The sequence below is a fragment of the Poeciliopsis prolifica genome, unplaced genomic scaffold (assembly GCF_027474105.1).
Source record: "Poeciliopsis prolifica strain line A6 unplaced genomic scaffold, Auburn_PproV2 SCAFFOLD023, whole genome shotgun sequence".
In the NCBI taxonomy this organism is placed as follows: Eukaryota; Metazoa; Chordata; class Actinopteri; order Cyprinodontiformes; family Poeciliidae; genus Poeciliopsis; species Poeciliopsis prolifica.
Genome location: NW_026562398.1, coordinates 1,109,084 through 1,122,036, shown reverse-complemented (window position 1 = coordinate 1,122,036; position 12,953 = coordinate 1,109,084).

The following is a 12,953-nucleotide window of genomic DNA, read 5'->3' as shown; positions in this document are numbered from 1 at the left end:
AATACATATTTTTAAAAAATCTATCAAAACAAGGAAGTAATGACCAAAGAGCTAAAATAGCTTGTTAGAGCTGCCAACTGAAACGCTTTGCTTTCAGGTTAAACTGGTTAAACTCAAGACTGAACATTAACAAACAGAATTACTGTCAGCCTTTTGTAGGTGATGAGTTTTTTTTCTCTAATAACTTGCTGGAAAAGTCATTGCAATAATGAAGAAATAAATCTTAAATAATTATTCTGTCTCTCAATATAATGCCACTCAGGTCTTAAATAATTCAATTGCTAAATTATTGAAAAAATGTGAAAATTTAGTATATTATTATCTATAATCTATATAAAATCTACTACATGTTTTTTTTTTTAATAATATTACTTCCAGATGGTTTAGTAGCACTATAAGTGTAAACATTTGCAGAAATATTTGCAAATAGTTTCATTTTGAGCTAATATCACATTTTTAAAAAAGTTTTTAAAAAATCACCCAAAAAACTTGTCTTTTATCAATATTTTGGTAACAATGTAGCTGATGAAAGATAATTGTCAGAAAGGGTTTTTTTTGTGTGTGTGCAGTGAAGCTTTTAACACTCAGTCATGTTTGCTGTATGGTCCCTGAAGCAGGATTGCCTAAATTATAGCTTGCATAAACAGGGAGCGCAACAGGAATTACCATCTCTGTTTTGTCTAAAGAATAAATCTGGGCTATGATTTGTTATACAGAATAATAGCTTCATGCACCAAGAATTAGCTACCAGTTTTGAATCTCCATCTTTCCGCCACCCTTCTCTTCCGGCCCCTCCATCTCTTGCTCTCCTTACTTCAGGCGTTTCCACTGTCATCTCTTGTCTCTCTCTTTCTCTCTCTCTGTGTCAACACATCTGTCTGTCATCATTTCATATCCGCAGATTCCTCATTCCTTTAAGCTCTTCTGCTGACTGCTCTCATTGATCTTCATCTCCTCTCAGCTCGCCGTCTCTCACTTCTGTCTCATTTCCCTGAGTATTGCTCAAGTTCTATTTTCTCTCCACTGCACCGCTGAATTTCATTCATCCATCTTATTGTTTCCCATCACTTCATTCTCATCTGCAAATGTCTTTCTTTAGCTCTTTACCGATCAGTAAATTGAAAACCCTGCTCTCTTTGTGTCTGATATAAATATAAAGTATACACAAAAGTTCATAAAAGTCACTCCAGGGTTTATTTTTAACACACTTGACTCTTAACTAATCAGAAGTTTTCTTCACACTCGCGTATTCACAAAGGCTCAAACAGACACACATCACCGTCTCAGAAAAACTTACATCATGGACGTCTACCTATAAAATAAATTCACTCACATAGTTGGGACATTAATTGATAAAAAAAAAAAAAAAAAAAAACAATCTCTTCTATTGATCACATAATGAGAGTATGAAAGGGAAGTGCCATGACCTTGTGCTGATTTGAAAAGTCCTGATAAACATTTGAAAGACTTCACACATCCAACTCCTAGGACCTGTCTTACCATTGTACCAGTAAAGTTACTCTAATTGATTTAATTTTCCCTTTACTGTATCCACTGTAATATAATCAGTAGCTACAAAAGATCTATTTCATCCTTCGGTGAGCATCAGAAGGTGAACAGGCATCTTTTTGGTGCTGGCATGTGAAAAGGATGATGAATAGAATTCCCTTATTAAACAGACAAGTAGATTGATGATGGCGAAATAAATTAGTTTTTGAAAAGTGTTGAAAAGTTGTGTTGTTTACAGATTTCTCCTGGAAAATGACAATGTGGAAAGCAGTTAGCAGTGAACAAAGAAATCTGCTGAAAGCAAACCAAAGGCAAAATGGGGGTGTGGGAGCTGCTTGTTATTCAACAGACCTCTGAAGTAAGCAAAAAAGAACAGGGCTTTGCATTGTAAATGTTGTAAAGTATATTTTTATGCAACGTCGCTTTTTATGTTAAATATAATTTGCGTTTCATTATTTCGACTTTTAAATTTAGCTGAAAGTAATTGGCTTGACCTTTTTGGTGAGGTAGAGAACACATGCATGATAAGCTCTATTTGGTTCACCCAACATTTTTTTTTCTTGTTGTTTGTACAGCATTTTCATAAACATTTATAAGCAGATCATAACTTATGGGAACAAAGTCAACACTGGATTAAGAAGAAAAGAGTTTTAAAATACATATTGTAATTTATGGAAGTTTCACAATTTCAAGATTTTTAGGTTTTGTGGCTCTAAAATATGAGTTCCCCTTTAAAGTGTATTAAATGAGGAGCAAAAATGCTTAAAAGTGGAAAAGAGATTTATTCACATCCAGTCATAATAATTTACCCCCTCCAAAAACAAAAAAAAACCCAGAAACTTATTCAACCATAAAACTACCTTCTTTTTATTGCCAAATCATGACACAAGCACAGGGAAGCAGAGGCTTGTCAGAATGCCCATATTTGAAGAATGTGAGACAAACAGACTAACCCTGTGTTACCTTGGCTGAAAACAACAAAGCTTCAGTCAATATCATTTATATAACAAGGATTATCTCCTGTTTTCTTGAACCCAGGGTTTAGGCTATAAAAAAGTTGACATTTCAGGCATCATTTGACATTTTGGCTAATACTCAACGATTGCCTAAAACTTGACTGGAAAACTCTGCTGTAAATAGGTCAAAACAGGACAAATGTCGGGAACAAAACTTTAAATCTCAGTCAAAGTTAAATGCTTGCTTCATTTCTGCAATTTTATGTATAAATGAATGCTGGACCACTCTTCGATTTTTATTATCGTGCTGGATAGGTGCATTTCTTTAGGTATTACAGCACTAGCAGCTTTGTGTAAGGCGTTCATGTGCAGTGCACTGACTGGTTTCATGTGGCGTCTCAGGACAGGAGGTTAGCAAGTATGCTTTTAGGGCCCAGCATTCTTGTTAAATAGGGAGTCACAGTTACACAGCAGGCTGTGGTTTCTCTCATATTTAGCACATGAAATTACAGCCTGGATGATTTCTCTTCTTTAAATCCTCCTGTCAGCAACACTTTGTCTCTTTTTATTTTCCTCCATGGGACAGGGAGGTAAGCAGGGAGTCCAAAAAATACATTAAAAATTAGGTCAACTAGCCCTGAGAGCATATTAGGATTTTTTTTTTCTCTTTGTCTCATCTTGAGTAAGTGTGTAATTGAAAAGTAGCCAAAGAAGTAGATTGTAAAACAGCCAAATTATTTACATTATGGTTGTTATGGCCTACAGAGGTTCATCTGAGGACTTGAGCAAGCACTGGAATGTCTTGAACAGAGCTCACTTCTTGAAATGAGATGAAGAGAAGTAATTGTGTCATCATCCACAAAACTGTGCACTGGAGCTAAGTTCTGATGCCAAGGATTAGCTGCGGATAAGAGGAATTTTAACTTAACTTTCTTTCCTGCGGCAGTCTTTATGTCAGGACACATAAAAGTATTTTCAAGCCACGCAAAATAATCATAATAGTTACAACCTTTACACATTCCAGATAGCTAACCTCATTAAATGTAATTGTGAGGCTAAATTACTATTCTTCAATTTTCTTTTTTGTATTGTATATATAGGTTACAATATGCGTTATAAATCTGGATGCATGAGAAAAACTTCTTTGCAGTGCGATGCATTTTTTGAAATCATTTTAATGCACAAGCAAAAGGAAACCATTGAAGGGGAACATACACAGCCAAGTCCCCAAGCTGGACTTAATTTATGAGTTATGCAGTGAACCAATATGCGGCTGCCTGCCCTGTGCACTAATTTAACAAATTTTGATCCCATGTTAAAATTTGTCAAATTAACCTAGTAGCCAGTTAGAAATTTCATAAAATGACACTGAAAATCATTGTAAATATGCAACATGGGGAAAAACAAGAACAGCACTGAGAAAAACAAACCAGGCAGATTGATAGAATTAGCCATAGACTCAAATTTAGAAAAAAAATAATAATAATAAATCATGGTTTTAGACCCAGAGATTAACTCCTATCCTTGGTTTCTTTGCTTTTTTTTCCTTTTGGACTACAGTCACGTAAAAGCCACAAGTGCCAAAAAAAATGTAATTCAAAAAAATAAAATAAAATCAAACTAAATGTCAGAAAATATAAAAAGAGTCCAAAAGTTTGAGAGTTTTAGGCCTGTGACATGTTTATAAAATTAAGCATGTCACAGTCAAGTGCAACTTACGTCAGAGAATGAACCACTACATAGATTTCATAAAAGAGTCAACCTTAATGTTGTTGTACTACAAATTGAATAACCATTGAATATGTTCAAGGTAAAACCCCCACTGTTTTCTGAAGCTCACTTCCCTTCAAGCACAATTATACAGAGGTGTCTTCAATACTTATTGTGTCTGCCTGTGATGAACAACATCTAGGTCATTTGGATCAAGTGAGCAAAATTTAAAGGACAAGGCCACAATCAGCAAGTTATAATATTTCTTTAAGAAAACAAGGTATTGTGTTTCAGAGCCGCCCTGATACTGACGCATGGAAAGGACACATTGAGTCAAGCAGATATTGCGTTACATCACTGCTGGAGAACCAAACTGGATAGATGTAAATGACTATATGAGAGAGAACGGAATGTCCAAACAAAGAAGATGCAGCATTTACTCCTGTGTATGCTTGGAAGCTTGGAATAAGAACTTACAGTGGTGCGGGTGTTTTGAGAGTGTGCCAACGCTTTAAACCCATTGAGTAGTTCAGATCCAACCAGTGTTCATCATCCACGTCACCCATCTGTACCAGCTGGGTTGCAGATTGGTGGAACTGCTCAGGATGAAATGGAATGTAAGCACAAGCCTCCTGTGGGAAGAGAGAAGTTGGCAGTGGGTAGAATATGAAAATGAACCAGATAGTCAAACCCGAGAGCACAGCAGAGGGTAAGACTAAATTGATGAAGCCAAGAGTACTGGAACTACAGCTTATCTAAAGAATGTATTTACACTAAATCTCCTAGTCTTAAAACTCCACGGGCTCTAATGAGTTGTAGAGATTTTAACACCACCAGAGCTCATCTTGAGTGCATATCAGTCCTGGTTTTCAGGTTGAATTTTCTTTATTTAGTCATAGAGAAAAGTTCAGTTTGGCCTGTCCCAAAACATGAGAACCTACAGTCAATTCATTAATGCATTAAAGTCACTTATTTCAGCTAAATATTTTTGATTGTCATTAATTTGTTTAGATCAGTTTTCATGGTAATTTTGCTGATCATGGTTGATTTGCGACAGCAATAAAAAGTGTAAAACATCCAATAAGGTGAATGCATTTTACAGGCACTGTTTCTCCTCTCTACAGAACCGCATACTGTTCTTTTCACCTCAAATCCCATATTGTATCATTGTGCACCTGCCTTGCTTGCCAATTGGAAATAAAGGTACACACTTCGAAGAAAACCATTTTCTGCCATCACCTTTTTATATATCTGATACTGTGGCATACGAAATGTCATGCCCATCCATACCAGGCCGCCGAGGATTTTGAACCCACGTTTTTAGATGAGTTGACATCCATGGAAAGATAAGAGAAAATGTAATAGCAGCTTAAAATAGACTGTTTGATTAAATCGCCCACACTTGGGTTATGAATCTTCCTGGCCAGATGAGCACCAGTGACCTACAGGATCCCAGATACAAATGTTAGGATTCATATTCCATGTAAGTCACGCACGTTTAGTCATTTTAGATAAAACATATTTAAATAACCTGATGACACATACCTGAGCAAAAGGTTATTTTAAAAAAATAGTTAACCAAAATAAATAAAAATTGCAACCCTGCACAGAACTGAGCTGGAAGAGGAAAGTAAATGAATACATTTTGAACAGCTGCCAGCGACGATAAAATCCAGGTAAAAATTTACAAGCGTAGTGTTTCTCACTTCATCAAGTGAGTATAAAATAACACCTGTCAAAAAATTAACATATTGATCGTTTCAATGTAACAATTTGGTTACTGTGGTTGATTTTATGTTTCTAAATTGCTGACTTGCAATAGACTTCTAAAATGTCTCTTCTTGCAAGATCACCAAAATAATGCTTCTCAAATCTAGCATAAGATTTAATGCATAAAAATATAGTTTTTACTTTTTTTAATTTATTTACCCCATTGATTTTGTTGACCTATAAAATGCAAAGGAAAAAATATGCACAGTAAATAATAATTAATGCACTGAATTATTGGAACATATTTACTAAATCCTGTCCATGACTGCTGCCGAGAGTGAGTTGACTCATTTGATGTATAGGGGAGGGCAGAGAAAAGGGAATGTGGAGGCTGCATGAAGTGATGATTCAGTTGACCTTGGCAGGCCGTGTGCGAGGGGGAAATGCTGCCGTTTGTATTGGCAAACTTCTGAAAGCAGTCCAAGAAGCGATAACCAGTGGGGGAGCCACAAAGGAAAAGAGGGAGATGATAAAATTAACCACTTAGGCAGGTGATGTAATTTTTTATTAAATCATTGGTGATACTATTACAGTGCTTGAAGGACAGCCTCGTCAAGTACAGGGGCAAGTGTAAATTAAAATAATGAACAGAAGGTAAAACGAAAGATTTTTATTAAAGGGGCAGTATTAAGTAAAATTGACTTTTGTGAGTATTGAATCATATTATAATGACATTCCCTATTCAAAAAGATACCTGGAATGTTGCCTTTATTCTTTCATGCATGTTTGACAAATCCGTTAATCTTCCGTGGCAATTGTTCAGCTGTGCAAATTGCTGGGTGGACCGCCTTTGAGACGCAGAGTCTCAGTTTCCGAGCTTTCACTTCACAGAGCAACCCTCCGACGTCACTCCCCCACTCCGCTCCTTCAGACTAGCCGGCAGCAATTAGAAAACATCTGTTGGAACTGCAAGCCCAGTTCATATAATGCCGAGCTCATGATATGAATTACTACTCAGTACAATGCAGGTTAAAAAGAAATAATAATAAAAAAAATAAAAAGGGTTAATAAAGGTGCACTGATGAGATTAGAAAGAACAGGAGATTTTAAAGAGACAGGAGCCCAATTTCAAGGCTTTAAATTACAAAGTTAAATTTCTTTTGAGTGATATTTTACAGAAAGAGCATTTTTATCACAGCTGAAGGTAACATAGTGACTTAATCATGCTATAAAATGGCACTATGTGCCTGGAAAATATAATGCTGTCCCCTTAAATTACAGAAATGACTTGCAGATATTTGGGTAAGAGTAAAGAAGTTTTTATCGAAATGTGTTTTTAATGAGCAACTTACTGAAGCATTCCTTTAGAGAAGCACAGAAAGAACACCTAAAGAATTCAATCTGTGTACTTAGAGTCCAATAATGACGCAGTTATCCAATTGTAGTCCATTAAGTGAAAACTTTCTTCGTAATAAAAATGAAAGAATCCTCAAACTTCTGTATTGCACTTTACAAACTTCACAACAATCCAATGACAAAGTCTATTTTTCTATTTGGTGAGTTGAGAATCACGATGTCTGTAACAACACAAAGACGCGACAAAGATCTTTTCATTGTCAGAGAAGTTCAAACCTCATTCCAGAAAATGAATCAGGGACAAACTGCATAGATGTTCACCTTAAAAAGAACACGTCCTTCTCTCCTTTTATTAAATCACAGAAACCTTTCAACTTTTGTACTTTTTCTGTACATTTTGCACAGTTACTGACATTTTGCTTCTATAAACCAGATGCATTTTAAAGAACCGGATAGCACTTTACATAAAAAAAATTATGTTTAAAAAATTTATGTTTCTTTGAAAATACTGCTTATTACAGCTCTGTATTTGGTTTCACATATTCAAATTAAACAGTTACTTTTCCAAATGAGGTCACAAAAGAGAACAAACACACACGATACTGAGAGGTTAGCTGTTTTACTGCCAGCTGAATGAGAACGGCACAATCAGGCTGTTCTTGATTCAGTGGAGCAGCATCATCTTAAAGCTGGCAGGAGATTAGAAAGTCCATTGGGAAGCGGGAGAACGATGTCTCGCAACACAAAGGGCTTTCTTCTAAAAACATTTCTTCAAAAGTGGGGAAGTGAGACCCCAATGACTCGCTAAGTCTCGAGTCAGAAAACAGAGTTTTCCTGTGAGTTATTTAAGCAGCGGATACTGTGGCAACATGTGATGCAGCTTGGCGGGATGTTATCGGCAGTGCAATAGTTGTTGCTTTCTTTCCTTCCTGTGTCCCTCGTTTCTCCGCTGTTCCCAGGGTAACTAATTTAGATACTTTTGTCAGTGTTGCAGAACTTGTTCATCCTCACAAGCTGCAATATCCAGTTGTGGTTTCCATACAAATCTATAACTTTTGTTGATATAAAAAAATACAATATTTCTGTGGCTAGTTGCACTGCTTTCTATACCAATGCCATTGACAAAACTATTAACTAAAACTATTACTGATTGGACTTTCTGAGACAGATAACTTTTTTATCAACTGGCATATAGTAAGAAACTTAACTTTAGCATTTAGGAGTTCGGCCAGAAGGAGAAAAAGACACATTATTCAAAAGAAAAACCTGTGAGGTTTTTCTTTTGGCAGATCAGGCAGATCATTCAATCTCCACGCAGAAAGGATGAGAAAGAAGGACAAACAATTACACAAAAAATGTAGAAGCAGTGTGAAAAAGTCCTTTCCGTAACACTGATGGAATCAATTCAGGTGCACATCTCCTGAAATTATTCTGTCACATTGCAGAGGTACTTTTCCTCACCCATATTTCCACTGCTGTAATTCTTTGAGGTGTGGCATTTGTTTATGCAGAGCCCACCCAAAGTCCTGCAGCAGCGTTTTAATCAAGATGAGGTCTGAATCTGAAGAATGACTGAGCACACCATCATTCTTTCTGCTGTTGCACTTTGGTTTTAGGACTATTAGCTTGAATACAAGTCTGTTTTTCATTGTTCAGAGAAATTGTCCAGAGAACTGGTTACACAGCACTGATCACCATTTACACTTTAGAATGGTACTACCTGTCCATAAAGGCACGGTTAGCATACTAAGAGGTTGAGAGAGCGTCAGGGTCAACCTTAGACTGAAAGACAGTCTAAAAACGGCTGCCATAAACCACAGAACTTATCAGTGGAGCCCACAACATCATAGTGCAGTTTCTCCAAATGAAGAATCTCAGTAAAATCACTTGAACACCTTTTAAACTGAGGAACCTTGTCAGTTTTCCACAATCTTAATATTACTTTCTTAGCTATTACCATTCCATTCACCACAGTCGTTTGCATAGAAATACTGCGATTCCTAAGTCAAGGAGAATATCCAAACAATGCAATCTGGGGGTCTGGAACCAACATGCAATTATGAACTTCAGAAAACAAATTAAAAATGTCATACCATTTTTAATATTAGAAGAGTTTGGGGCATGACCAGAACAGATGAGACAGGGAGCCATCAGCAGACTTACATTTATCACAGTTTGAAGATATTGAGAGGAATATTCTGTGCAATTTGATTTTAGAATAGTGGAGTCTATGAAACACCTTGAACTGAATTAACTGGTGCTTCACATTGAACATGACTGAATCCTCCCAAGACTATCCTCCCAGACCTCACTCCCACTCTGCAAACCCAGTTCTGTAAAGATATCAACAAAACTCAATATTCTGGGGGCGGAGGGGATTCTGGAAAGCCCAACAGCATTTTGCATATCTTATTTTCTTCTGGAAGAGATCCGAAATTTGGGATGTTAATCCGAGCATAATTTCTAATTTGCAAATATCTGAAAAAATCTGCATCCAGAAGAGAGAAAGAGTCCTTCAACATTGCAAAGGGAGCAAACTTTTTGTTGACATACAAATTTTCCAGTGTAGTGAGGCCTTTCAGTCTCCAATTTTTTTAATGATATATCAAATTGTGATGGGGAAAAGCATGGTTACAGTAAATTGGGGAATGAATTGAGGTCTCCTGTAAGTTACAGTGTAACTTAATTTGTTACCATATTTTCAAAGTTGTTTTGTTTGAGCACAAAAGTTAATTAATCAAACCTCTGCCTTATATCAGAAAAAATATTAATTCTTTCCCAATTTCGTTCCAATACATACAAACATCATAACTATATAACGGAAAACTTACAAAACAGTTTCACAAAGAATGTGACTTTTAAATAGGACCTTGAGTTAAGCAACTGAAAAAAAACCTCTGTGCTCTGAACTTATGGAAATGTCAAAAGCTTATATAAAAATGTTCTTTTTTTATATAACTTTAGGAAGTCCTTGGTGATAAAAGAGGCTGAATCCACAAAACAGGGACCAAAAGAAATCTTAGTGACATTTTTCAAAGCTTCCAATTTTTTTAGTTTTCATGTTATTTATTTATTTTTACAAATTGTCTTTCCTTTATTTTGAAAGAATGTCAACAGAAACAGAAATACTTTCAACTGACTCCAGTCCAACCTTGAAAACTATTAAAAAGCTGGCTTTTTGCTGAAAATGAAGCAACCCTCCATTCTACCTGCTGCTACTAGTTGGCTTGTCAGGTAAGTTCCCCGTTTATCCAAAATGCTCTAACAAAACTTTTATAATGTAATAAGATGCAAAAAAAAGCAGTCTTATTTGAGAAAAAAAAAATCTCAGCACAATCCATGACTTACTTGGAAAAATATTTTCATCTGACAGAATATGACAAACAGACCTTGAAGGACAGAAAGAAAAATACTTTTCAAGCTTTGACAAGCGAGTACAAGAGCGGATATTAGCCTTGGGTATGCATGAAATCGAGGCATTGACACATTTGGAAAGCATTTAAATTTTATGATTACCTATAACTTTTCTTATGCTTTCCAGCTTCAATGACAATACATTACAAGTATGGTTAGTGAACTGGTGTCACTGGATTCATTCTGATAAATTACTTTAGTAATCCATAAGCAATATTGTAGTGTATTCTTGGAGAAAGAAAGTCCTGGGTTCAAATTCTGGCCTTGGTTCTTTTGGCACAGAATTTGCATGTTCTCCGTGTGGATGTGTGGGTTCTCTCTAATCTTTCCAAAGGTGTGAGTGTGCATGAATGTGTGTCCTCTTTGTCTCTGTGTTGCCCTGACAACCTGTCGAGGGCGTAACCCTGCTTCTCGCTCGTAGGCCACTGGAAATAGGCGCCAAGACCCCTGGCGACCCTGCAAGAATAATAATGTTAGATAAGTAATTAACTAATTAATTAAAATAAAAATCATGACATCGGCTTCACAAGTACAACTCCACGTTTTTATACAATGTTCTCACTTCATCCTTATACTTCTAAAAGCTACAATGTGTGCCTTCAGTCTCTATTTTTTTGTCTTGCTGCTCTGTAATGTTCTCTTCTCAGTGTGTCTCTGACTCCCTCAAGGCATGTAAACGCTGTTACTCAGCACACTTCTGACATGTCCCACAGGAAAGGATGATGCAAGGACACTCCTCATGCTACTTCAGCATTTCAGTTCCTACAGAGATCTCAGTAACATCCATCGCTGCTGGTACCCTATTGATGAAAACCCCTACTGCTATTCAAAGCAATTGCTGGAAGCAGGTGCATTATGATTCTCAGTTTGTTGTGTTATTATGGTTGGCGGCACATTCCGTACTCCAGATTTTATTTGCTAAATCCCCCTGAGGCATCTACAAGACGATCCAAAGTATGAATAAATCCCAAAATGTCTCTGTTGAAGTCAATAAAAATATCCCACATAAGGACAGAACAAGATATATTATGTAGGAATGCAAATATAAAAAAGATTTTATCTGATCCAGTTTGCAAATATTTTTATTTTTTTTTAACTTTAGTGATCCATAAGAAAAAACAAAACAAAAAAAAAAAAAAAAAAAACAGTGCACTGTAGAGCAGGAAAGTAAACGTTCCCAAACTGTGGAAGACAACAAGTTCTCTGTTGATTCTGATGAACATTTGTTTGCCAGTTTTATTTGGGGTAGATATGATAATAAATTATGAATATCAGTCCTCTTTAACATTCAAACACTGATCTGCATTAATAAGATGCATTACCTTCTAAATACAGCGTTTCCATAGAAGTACAGGGGGCGCTCCTGAAGTCCATCGACTCTATTGTGCAGTACGTTGGAGCAGCAGCTTATTTACAGCTGAGAGGAAAAGATTAGATAAACAACTCAGGAAGGCCTGCGAGGTTGCCCCCTCGACCCAGCACAGGTGGTGGGAGACAGAAGGACTATCACATCCATGATGAACAATGTCTCCGACTCCATGCATGAAGCTGCTGCTGAACGGGAGAGCTTCCTCAGTGGCAGATAAAGTCATCCTAAATGCACCAAGGAGAATTACAGGAGATCCTTCCCTCCAGCAGCAGTCAGATTCTACATCCATTACTGGAAGTTGGACAATCATTCAGTCTAAATCACTCATTTTTAAATAACGATTTTACTGTTGTTGCACATCTGTGTTTCTGCACTGCACTTATATACTGTGTTGTAAACAGTTTGTCTTTTTAATGTTTAATACACATTATATACATTTAAAACAAAAACATTCTACTCAGTTTCACATCACTTGGATTACAGGAATATTTCTATTTCTGATAATTATTTCATTTATATTATATAAATTAGCTTTTTTTTATTATTATTATTGTTTGTGTAAACCTGTATGTCTTGGTGCTGCTGTTAAAACTGAATTTCTTCCTTGGGGACATTAAAGGCTATATCTACTCCACAAAATATATTTACGTTCCACAAAAGGACAAAAAATAAGTATTATCTATCGCCATCTGGTGGTCAAGTTTGAAAAATTACACAATTGAGCAATGGACAGTCCAAACACCTTGCAGTAATAGGTGCTGGGGTAAAAGGTAGATCAATAAGCAATTAACTATCTATCCATGAATTTACAGTGAACAGAGCATCCTGAGCTTTTCAGATATGCCCTATTTGAAGGGCTTCAGACTTCATCTTCCATATTTCATGCTATGAGATAGGAAAGCAGTTACATGCACATTTTAAATCATTTT